The sequence below is a fragment of the Rhopalosiphum maidis genome, chromosome 3 (assembly GCF_003676215.2).
Source record: "Rhopalosiphum maidis isolate BTI-1 chromosome 3, ASM367621v3, whole genome shotgun sequence".
Taxonomy (NCBI): domain Eukaryota; kingdom Metazoa; phylum Arthropoda; class Insecta; order Hemiptera; family Aphididae; genus Rhopalosiphum; species Rhopalosiphum maidis.
In genome coordinates this window covers 62,085,204-62,096,635 of record NC_040879.1, presented here as the reverse complement: position 1 = coordinate 62,096,635, position 11,432 = coordinate 62,085,204, and the positions used below count along the sequence as shown (strand labels likewise).

General features: G+C 24.9%; 1 long non-coding RNA gene across 1 annotated transcript; it reads left to right on the top strand.

The window, feature by feature from the left end:
- Positions 1 to 535: 535 nt before the first annotated feature.
- On the top strand, positions 536 to 1,737 carry LOC113558861. Its single transcript, XR_003405717.1, has 4 exons — positions 536 to 685; positions 753 to 894; positions 1,153 to 1,283; positions 1,680 to 1,737. It is a non-coding gene; the product is annotated as an uncharacterized LOC113558861 (long non-coding RNA).
- Positions 1,738 to 11,432: the final 9,695 nt, after the last annotated feature.

Below are 11,432 nucleotides of genomic sequence, written 5' to 3'. Positions count from 1 at the left end.
ACCGAGGATGTAAGCGTCGCCATACTGAGGATGACAGCTGTTCCACCTCAGGGAAAAACTTGTTAGTTGTGTGACGTTTACTACACTAGTTGCGTACTGGAATATGATGTTAAATTTACTAAGCTTTTACGTGTGTCAAGCAATTTGTTGATCATTTAATAAAAATTTCTGATATTAGAAATGAATTGTTCATATATTACACCAGATATTAACACATGTATGTGTCTTGAAACTAGAATAGTAGATTAAGAAAATGATTCGAATTATCATTTTTAGTTCGTAAAAACTATAAAACACGATTTTAAAGGTTCTCTTTGAAGAATAAAACAAATTCCTATTTTTTTAATATTTAAAGGAGCAATTTAAAGTTGTTGAAAAAATATATTGTTTTGTTACACTTATTTTACAAAAAAATTCTAAAAAATATTCTGGTAGCTTTATACTATCTATTATGGCTTATCATAATTATTATTTCTTATCATCTGTTAAATGATTATATTTCATATCTATTTGCAATTTTTCGTTCGTATTTGTATTTAATTTTCAAATGTAACTTGGTTTCATATATTTCGTATGAAGAATGCAGTTTGTCTGATAGATTTTTTTTTTGATTACTTCCGTTTCGGATTAATTCAGTGTTTTCCACGTACTTGTTGTCATAAAGTGATTTTCGTCCCTCCTTATGGTGTGTAATAGTGAAATTTTATCTAACAACCATTATACATGTTGTAAATGTCTACACTTGATTTCAGATGGAAGTACAGCAGATCACTCAAACCATGCTGGGACATGAATTCACATTTCAACAACTTGGGAAATTGTCAACATTCTATGTTGAAAAAAGAGTAGAAGATACTAATAATAATGATTTTTTTATGCAATATTCGTTTAATGGTAACTGAATGTAATTGACAGTAAATTAAAAGTAATGTAACAAAAAGTTAGAGTCATTAAACTCTTACCATTAGATTAAGAACTTTCATTGATTTTGTTTAAGCTGATACTTCGTGTACACTATAAAACATGCTTTAATATTATACATGTCACAAATACTACAAATTCATAATTTTAACTGCTTATAAAACACTGAATTCTCATGATATACTCCGTCCTTAATATATACATATATATAACTGAATTAATCATTTTTAGATGGCAGTACAACAGATCACTGAAGGCATGCTGAGAAATGAATTTGCATTCATACCACTTTGGGAATGTATCAACTTCCTATGATGAAAATGAACTAGAATATACAGATAATATTAATGGACTTATGCATTGTGCGTGTAATAGTTATAGAATATATTTAATAGTAAATTAATAGTAATAAAACAATTGAGATTTTTTACAAATCTAAATAAAAAATTAGTAAACAACTAAAGCTTGTTATTTTCATTCTTTAAATTTGCCTCAGCTATAATAATCTTTTATTTTTACTACATTTATATGACAAATTTGATGAATACTATAAATTCATATTTTTAATTGCTTATAAACACTCAATTCTCAAGTAAAAGTGTTGATACCCACACCATTAGAATAAGTAAATGATTCTTATTTACCATTATTAACTTTTATATACTTCATTTAAGCTGATATAAAAATGTTTTATTTAGACTATATATAAATGATAATTTTGACAAAAATTACAAATTCACATTTTCAACTGTTTATAGAAGAATTAATCATTAAGTCGATATTAACACCAACAGAGGGCGGGAGGTTCCCCATACCATGGTCGACGGCTGTAAATGCAAGTAAATGATTCTTATTTAACTTTATTAACTTCCATGTATTTCATTGATGCTGATACTTCATAAACACTATAAACATGCTTTTATATGATAATTTTGACTCGTGTTATAAATTCAAATTTTTTATGGCTTATGAAACACTCAATTCTCAATTAATTCTCCACTAATTTTACATATTTAACTGACTACATTTTTTTCAGATTGCAGTGCAGCAGTTCACCCAAGGCTTGCTGAGACAGGAATTTGTATTCATACCACTTTGGGAAAGTATCAACATCTTATTTTGAAAATAAACTAGAAGATATTGATAATAATATTGGATTTATAAAATGTGTGTGTAATGGTTATTGAATTTAATTGATAGCAAATTAATACTAGTGAAACAAAAAATTAGTATCCTGAAACCAAGACCAATGAATTAAGTAAATGATTCTTATTTAGCATTATTAACTTCCATGTATTTTTGTTGATGCTGATACTTCATAAACACTATAAAACATGTTTTTATATGGTAAATATGGCGTATTTTACAAATTCATTTTTTTAAATTGCTTATAAAATACTCAATTCTCATGTTAGTACCTTGAAACCTTGACCACTAGAAAGAGAATATGTTTCTTATTTAGCATTAATTACTCTCATACATTTCATTTAAGCCAATACTTCATAAACTCTATAAAACTTGTTTTTATATGATAATTTTGGAGTATATTACAAATTCAAATTTTTTATGGCTTATGAAACACTCAATTCTCAATTAATTGACATGAAACCAAGACCAATTAATTAAGTAAATGATTCTTATTTAGCATTATTAACCTCCGTGTATCTTTGTTGATGCTGATTCTTCATAATCACAATAAAACATGTTTTTATATGGTAAATTTGGCGTATTTTACAAATTTATTTATTTAATTGCTTATAAAATACTCAATTCTCATGTTAGTATCTTGAAACCATGACCACTAGAAAGAGAAATTGGATCTAATTTAGCATTAATTACTTTCATACATTACATTTAAGCTAATGTTTCATAAACTCTATAAAATATTTTTATATATGATAATTTTAATGTAAATTACAAATTCAAATTTTTTATGGCTTATGAAATACTCAATTCTCAATTTTGTGTCTTGAGAGTTTGACCACTTGAAAGAGAATATGTTTCTTATTTAGCATTAATTACTTTCATACATTTCATTTAAGTCAACGTTTCATAAACTCTATAAAACTTGTTTTTATATGATAATTTTGGAGTATATTACAAATTCAAATTTTTTATGGCTTATGAAACACTCAATTCTCAATTAATTGACATGAAACCAAGACCAATTAATTAAGTAAATGATTCTTATTTAGCATTATTAACCTCCGTGTATCTTTGTTGATGCTGATACTTCATAAACACTATAAAACATGTTTTTATATGGTAAATTTGGCGTATTTTACAAATTCATTTTTTTAAATTGCTTATAAAATACTCAATTCTCATGTTAGTACCTTGAAACCTTGACCACTAGAAAGAGAATATGTTTCTTATTTAGCATTAATTACTTTCATACATTTCATTTAAGCCAATACTTCATAAACATTATAAAACATGTTTTTACATGGTAAATTTGACGCATTTTACAAATTCATTTTTTTAATTGCTTATAACATACTCAATTCTCATGTTAGTATCTTGAAACCATGACCACTAGAAAGAGAAATTGGATCTAATTGAGCATTAATTACTTTCATACATTACATTTAAGCCAATGTTTCATAAACTCTATAAAATATTTTTTTATATGATAATTTTAATGTAAATTACAAATTCAAATTTTTTATGGCTAATGAAATACTCAATTCTCAATTTTGTGTCTTGAAAGTTTGACCACTTGAAAGAGAATATGTTTCTTATTTAGCATTAATTACATTCATACATTTCATTTAAGACAATGTTTCATAAACTCTATAAAACTTATTTTTATATGATAATTTTGGAGTATATTACAAATTCATATTTTTAACTGCTTATGAAACACTCAATTCTCAATTAATTCTCCACTAATTTTACATATTTAACTGACTACATTTTTTTCAGATTGCAGTGCAGCAGTTCACCCAAGGCTTGCTGAGACAGGAATTTGTATTCATACCACTTTGGGAAAGTATCAACATCTTATTTTGAAAATAAACTAGAAGATATTGATAATAATATTGGATTTATAAAATGTGTGTGTAATGGTTATTGAATTTAATTGATAGCAAATTAATACTAGTGAAACAAAAAATTAGTATCCTGAAACCAAGACCAATGAATTAAGTAAATGATTCTTATTTAGCATTATTAACTTCCATGTATTTTTGTTGATGCTGATACTTCATAAACACTATAAAACATGTTTTTATATGGTAAATATGGCGTATTTTACAAATTCATTTTTTTAAATTGCTTATAAAATACTCAATTCTCATGTTAGTACCTTGAAACCTTGACCACTGGAAAAAGAATATGTTTCTTATTTAGCATTAATTACTCTCATACATTTCATTTAAGCCAATACTTCATAAACTCTATAAAACTTGTTTTTATATGATAATTTTGGAGTATATTACAAATTCAAATTTTTTATGGCTTATGAAACACTCAATTCTCAATTAATTGACATGAAACCAAGACCAATTAATTAAGTAAATGATTCTTATTTAGCATTATTAACCTCCGTGTATCTTTGTTGATGCTGATTCTTCATAATCACAATAAAACATGTTTTTATATGGTAAATTTGGCGTATTTTACAAATTCATTTTTTTAAATTGCTTATAAAATACTCAATTCTCATGTTAGTACCTTGAAACCTTGACCACTAGAAAGAGAATATGTTTCTTATTTAGCATTAATTACTTTCATACATTTCATTTAAGCCAATACTTCATAAACATTATAAAACATGTTTTTACATGGTAAATTTGACGCATTTTACAAATTCATTTTTTTAATTGCTTATAACATACTCAATTCTCATGTTAGTATCTTGAAACCATGACCACTAGAAAGAGAAATTGGATCTAATTGAGCATTAATTACTTTCATACATTACATTTAAGCCAATGTTTCATAAACTCTATAAAATATTTTTTTATATGATAATTTTAATGTAAATTACAAATTCAAATTTTTTATGGCTAATGAAATACTCAATTCTCAATTTTGTGTCTTGAAAGTTTGACCACTTGAAAGAGAATATGTTTCTTATTTAGCATTAATTACTTTCATACATTTCATTTAAGACAATGTTTCATAAACTCTATAAAACTTATTTTTATATGATAATTTTGGAGTATATTACAAATTCAAATTTTTTATGGCTTATGAAACACTCAATTCTCAATTAATTCTCCACTAATTTTACATATTTAACTGACTACATTTTTTTCAGATTGCAGTGCAGCAGTTCATCCAAGGCTTGCTGAGACAGGAATTTGCATTCATACCACTTTGGGAAAGTATCAACATCTTATTTTGAAAATAAACTAGAAGATATTGATAATAATATTGGATTTATAAAATGTGTGTTTAATGGTTATTGAATTTAATTGATAGCAAATTAATACTAGTGAAACAAAAAATTAGTATCATGAAACCAAGACCAATGAATTAAGTAATTGATTCTTATTTACCATTATTAACTTCCATGTATTTTTGTTGATGCTGATACTTCATAAACACTATAAAACATGTTTTTATATGGTAGATTTGAAGTATATTACAAATTCATTTTTTTAATTGCTTATAAAATACTCAATTCTCATGTTAGTATCTTGAAACCTTGACCACTGGAAAAAGAATATGTTTCTTATTTAGCATTAATTACTCTCATACATTTCATTTAAGCCAATACTTCATAAACTCTATAAAACTTGTTTTTATATGATAATTTTGGAGTATATTACAAATTCAAATTTTTTATGGCTTATGAAACACTCAATTCTCAATTAATTGACATGAAACCAAGACCAATTAATTAAGTAAATGATTCTTATTTAGCATTATTAACCTCCGTGTATCTTTGTTGATGCTGATTCTTCATAATCACAATAAAACATGTTTTTATATGGTAAATTTGGTGTATTTTACAAATTCATTTTTTTAAATTGCTTATAAAATACTCAATTCTCATGTTAGTACCTTGAAACCTTGACCACTAGAAAGAGAATATGTTTCTTATTTAGCATTAATTACTTTCATACATTTCATTTAAGCCAATACTTCATAAACATTATAAAACATGTTTTTACATGGTAAATTTGACGCATTTTACAAATTCATTTTTTTAATTGCTTATAACATACTCAATTCTCATGTTAGTATCTTGAAACCATGACCACTAGAAAGAGAAATTGGATCTAATTGAGCATTAATTACTTTCATACATTACATTTAAGCCAATGTTTCATAAACTCTATAAAATATTTTTTTATATGATAATTTTAATGTAAATTACAAATTCAAATTTTTTATGGCTAATGAAATACTCAATTCTCAATTTTGTGTCTTGAAAGTTTGACCACTTGAAAGAGAATATGTTTCTTATTTAGCATTAATTACTTTCATACATTTCATTTAAGACAATGTTTCATAAACTCTATAAAACTTATTTTTATATGATAATTTTGGAGTATATTACAAATTCAAATTTTTTATGGCTTATGAAACACTCAATTCTCAATTAATTCTCCACTAATTTTACATATTTAACTGACTACATTTTTTTCAGATTGCAGTGCAGCAGTTCATCCAAGGCTTGCTGAGACAGGAATTTGCATTCATACCACTTTGGGAAAGTATCAACATCTTATTTTGAAAATAAACTAGAAGATATTGATAATAATATTGGATTTATAAAATGTGTGTTTAATGGTTATTGAATTTAATTGATAGCAAATTAATACTAGTGAAACAAAAAATTAGTATCATGAAACCAAGACCAATGAATTAAGTAATTGATTCTTATTTACCATTATTAACTTCCATGTATTTTTGTTGATGCTGATACTTCATAAACACTATAAAACATGTTTTTATATGGTAGATTTGAAGTATATTACAAATTCATTTTTTTAATTGCTTATAAAATACTCAATTCTCATGTTAGTATCTTGAAACCTTGACCACTGGAAAAAGAATATGTTTCTTATTTAGCATTAATTACTCTCATACATTTCATTTAAGCCAATACTTCATAAACTCTATAAAACTTGTTTTTATATGATAATTTTGGAGTATATTACAAATTCAAATTTTTTATGGCTTATGAAACACTCAATTCTCTATTAATGGACATGAAACCAAGACCAATTAATTAAGTAAATGATTCTTATTTAGCATTATTAACCTCCGTGTATCTTTGTTGATGCTGATTCTTCATAATCACAATAAAACATGTTTTTATATGGTAAATTTGGCGTATTTTACAAATTTATTTATTTAATTCCTTATAAAATACTCAATTCTCATGTTAGTATCTTGAAACCATGACCACTAGAAAGAGAAATTGGATCTAATTTAGCATTAATTACTTTCATACATTACATTTAAGCTAATGTTTCATAAACTCTATAAAATATTTTTATATATGATAATTTTAATGTAAATTACAAATTCAAATTTTTTATGGCTTATAAAATACTCAATTCTCATGTTAGTATCTTGAAACCTTGACCACTGGAAAAAGAATATGTTTCTTATTTAGCATTAATTACTCTCATACATTTCATTTAAGCCAATACTTCATAAACTCTATAAAACTTGTTTTTATATGATAATTTTGGAGTATATTACAAATTCAAATTTTTTATGGCTTATGAAACACTCAATTCTCAATTAATTGACATGAAACCAAGACCAATTAATTAAGTAAATGATTCTTATTTAGCATTATTAACCTCCGTGTATCTTTGTTGATGCTGATTCTTCATAATCACAATAAAACATGTTTTTATATGGTAAATTTGGTGTATTTTACAAATTCATTTTTTTAAATTGCTTATAAAATACTCAATTCTCATGTTAGTACCTTGAAACCTTGACCACTAGAAAGAGAATATGTTTCTTATTTAGCATTAATTACTTTCATACATTTCATTTAAGCCAATACTTCATAAACATTATAAAACATGTTTTTACATGGTAAATTTGACGCATTTTACAAATTCATTTTTTTAATTGCTTATAACATACTCAATTCTCATGTTAGTATCTTGAAACCATGACCACTAGAAAGAGAAATTGGATCTAATTGAGCATTAATTACTTTCATACATTACATTTAAGCCAATGTTTCATAAACTCTATAAAATATTTTTTTATATGATAATTTTAATGTAAATTACAAATTCAAATTTTTTATGGCTAATGAAATACTCAATTCTCAATTTTGTGTCTTGAAAGTTTGACCACTTGAAAGAGAATATGTTTCTTATTTAGCATTAATTACTTTCATACATTTCATTTAAGCCAATACTTCATAAACTCTATAAAACTTGTTTTTATATGATAATTTTGGAGTATATTACAAATTCAAATTTTTTATGGCTTATGAAACACTCAATTCTCAATTAATTGACATGAAACCAAGACCAATTAATTAAGTAAATGATTCTTATTTAGCATTATTAACCTCCGTGTATCTTTGTTGATGCTGATTCTTCATAATCACAATAAAACATGTTTTTATATGGTAAATTTGGCGTATTTTACAAATTTATTTATTTAATTGCTTATAAAATACTCAATTCTCATGTTAGTATCTTGAAACCATGACCACTAGAAAGAGAAATTGGATCTAATTTAGCATTAATTACTTTCATACATTACATTTAAGCTAATGTTTCATAAACTCTATAAAATATTTTTATATATGATAATTTTAATGTAAATTACAAATTCAAATTTTTTATGGCTTATGAAATACTCAATTCTCAATTTTGTGTCTTGAGAGTTTGACCACTTGAAAGAGAATATGTTTCTTATTTAGCATTAATTACTTTCATACATTTCATTTAAGTCAACGTTTCATAAACTCTATAAAACTTGTTTTTATATGATAATTTTGGAGTATATTACAAATTCAAATTTTTTATGGCTTATGAAACACTCAATTCTCAATTAATTGACATGAAACCAAGACCAATTAATTAAGTAAATGATTCTTATTTAGCATTATTAACCTCCGTGTATCTTTGTTGATGCTGATACTTCATAAACACTATAAAACATGTTTTTATATGGTAAATTTGGCGTATTTTACAAATTCATTTTTTTAAATTGCTTATAAAATACTCAATTCTCATGTTAGTACCTTGAAACCTTGACCACTAGAAAGAGAATATGTTTCTTATTTAGCATTAATTACTTTCATACATTTCATTTAAGCCAATACTTCATAAACATTATAAAACATGTTTTTACATGGTAAATTTGACGCATTTTACAAATTCATTTTTTTAATTGCTTATAACATACTCAATTCTCATGTTAGTATCTTGAAACCATGACCACTAGAAAGAGAAATTGGATCTAATTGAGCATTAATTACTTTCATACATTACATTTAAGCCAATGTTTCATAAACTCTATAAAATATTTTTTTATATGATAATTTTAATGTAAATTACAAATTCAAATTTTTTATGGCTAATGAAATACTCAATTCTCAATTTTGTGTCTTGAAAGTTTGACCACTTGAAAGAGAATATGTTTCTTATTTAGCATTAATTACATTCATACATTTCATTTAAGACAATGTTTCATAAACTCTATAAAACTTATTTTTATATGATAATTTTGGAGTATATTACAAATTCATATTTTTAACTGCTTATGAAACACTCAATTCTCAATTAATTCTCCACTAATTTTACATATTTAACTGACTACATTTTTTTCAGATTGCAGTGCAGCAGTTCACCCAAGGCTTGCTGAGACAGGAATTTGTATTCATACCACTTTGGGAAAGTATCAACATCTTATTTTGAAAATAAACTAGAAGATATTGATAATAATATTGGATTTATAAAATGTGTGTGTAATGGTTATTGAATTTAATTGATAGCAAATTAATACTAGTGAAACAAAAAATTAGTATCCTGAAACCAAGACCAATGAATTAAGTAAATGATTCTTATTTAGCATTATTAACTTCCATGTATTTTTGTTGATGCTGATACTTCATAAACACTATAAAACATGTTTTTATATGGTAAATATGGCGTATTTTACAAATTCATTTTTTTAATTGCTTATAAAATACTCAATTCTCATGTTAGTACCTTGAAACCTTGACCACTGGAAAAAGAATATGTTTCTTATTTAGCATTAATTACTCTCATACATTTCATTTAAGCCAATACTTCATAAACTCTATAAAACTTGTTTTTATATGATAATTTTGGAGTATATTACAAATTCAAATTTTTTATGGCTTATGAAACACTCAATTCTCAATTAATTGACATGAAACCAAGACCAATTAATTAAGTAAATGATTCTTATTTAGCATTATTAACCTCCGTGTATCTTTGTTGATGCTGATTCTTCATAATCACAATAAAACATGTTTTTATATGGTAAATTTGGCGTATTTTACAAATTCATTTTTTTAAATTGCTTATAAAATACTCAATTCTCATGTTAGTACCTTGAAACCTTGACCACTAGAAAGAGAATATGTTTCTTATTTAGCATTAATTACTTTCATACATTTCATTTAAGCCAATACTTCATAAACATTATAAAACATGTTTTTACATGGTAAATTTGACGCATTTTACAAATTCATTTTTTTAATTGCTTATAACATACTCAATTCTCATGTTAGTATCTTGAAACCATGACCACTAGAAAGAGAAATTGGATCTAATTGAGCATTAATTACTTTCATACATTACATTTAAGCCAATGTTTCATAAACTCTATAAAATATTTTTTTATATGATAATTTTAATGTAAATTACAAATTCAAATTTTTTATGGCTAATGAAATACTCAATTCTCAATTTTGTGTCTTGAAAGTTTGACCACTTGAAAGAGAATATGTTTCTTATTTAGCATTAATTACTTTCATACATTTCATTTAAGACAATGTTTCATAAACTCTATAAAACTTATTTTTATATGATAATTTTGGAGTATATTACAAATTCAAATTTTTTATGGCTTATGAAACACTCAATTCTCAATTAATTCTCCACTAATTTTACATATTTAACTGACTACATTTTTTTCAGATTGCAGTGCAGCAGTTCATCCAAGGCTTGCTGAGACAGGAATTTGCATTCATACCACTTTGGGAAAGTATCAACATCTTATTTTGAAAATAAACTAGAAGATATTGATAATAATATTGGATTTATAAAATGTGTGTTTAATGGTTATTGAATTTAATTGATAGCAAATTAATACTAGTGAAACAAAAAATTAGTATCATGAAACCAAGACCAATGAATTAAGTAATTGATTCTTATTTACCATTATTAACTTCCATGTATTTTTGTTGATGCTGATACTTCATAAACACTATAAAACATGTTTTTATATGGTAGATTTGAAGTATATTACAAATTCATTTTTTTAATTGCTTATAAAATACTCAATTCTCATGTTAGTATCTTGAAACCTTGACCACT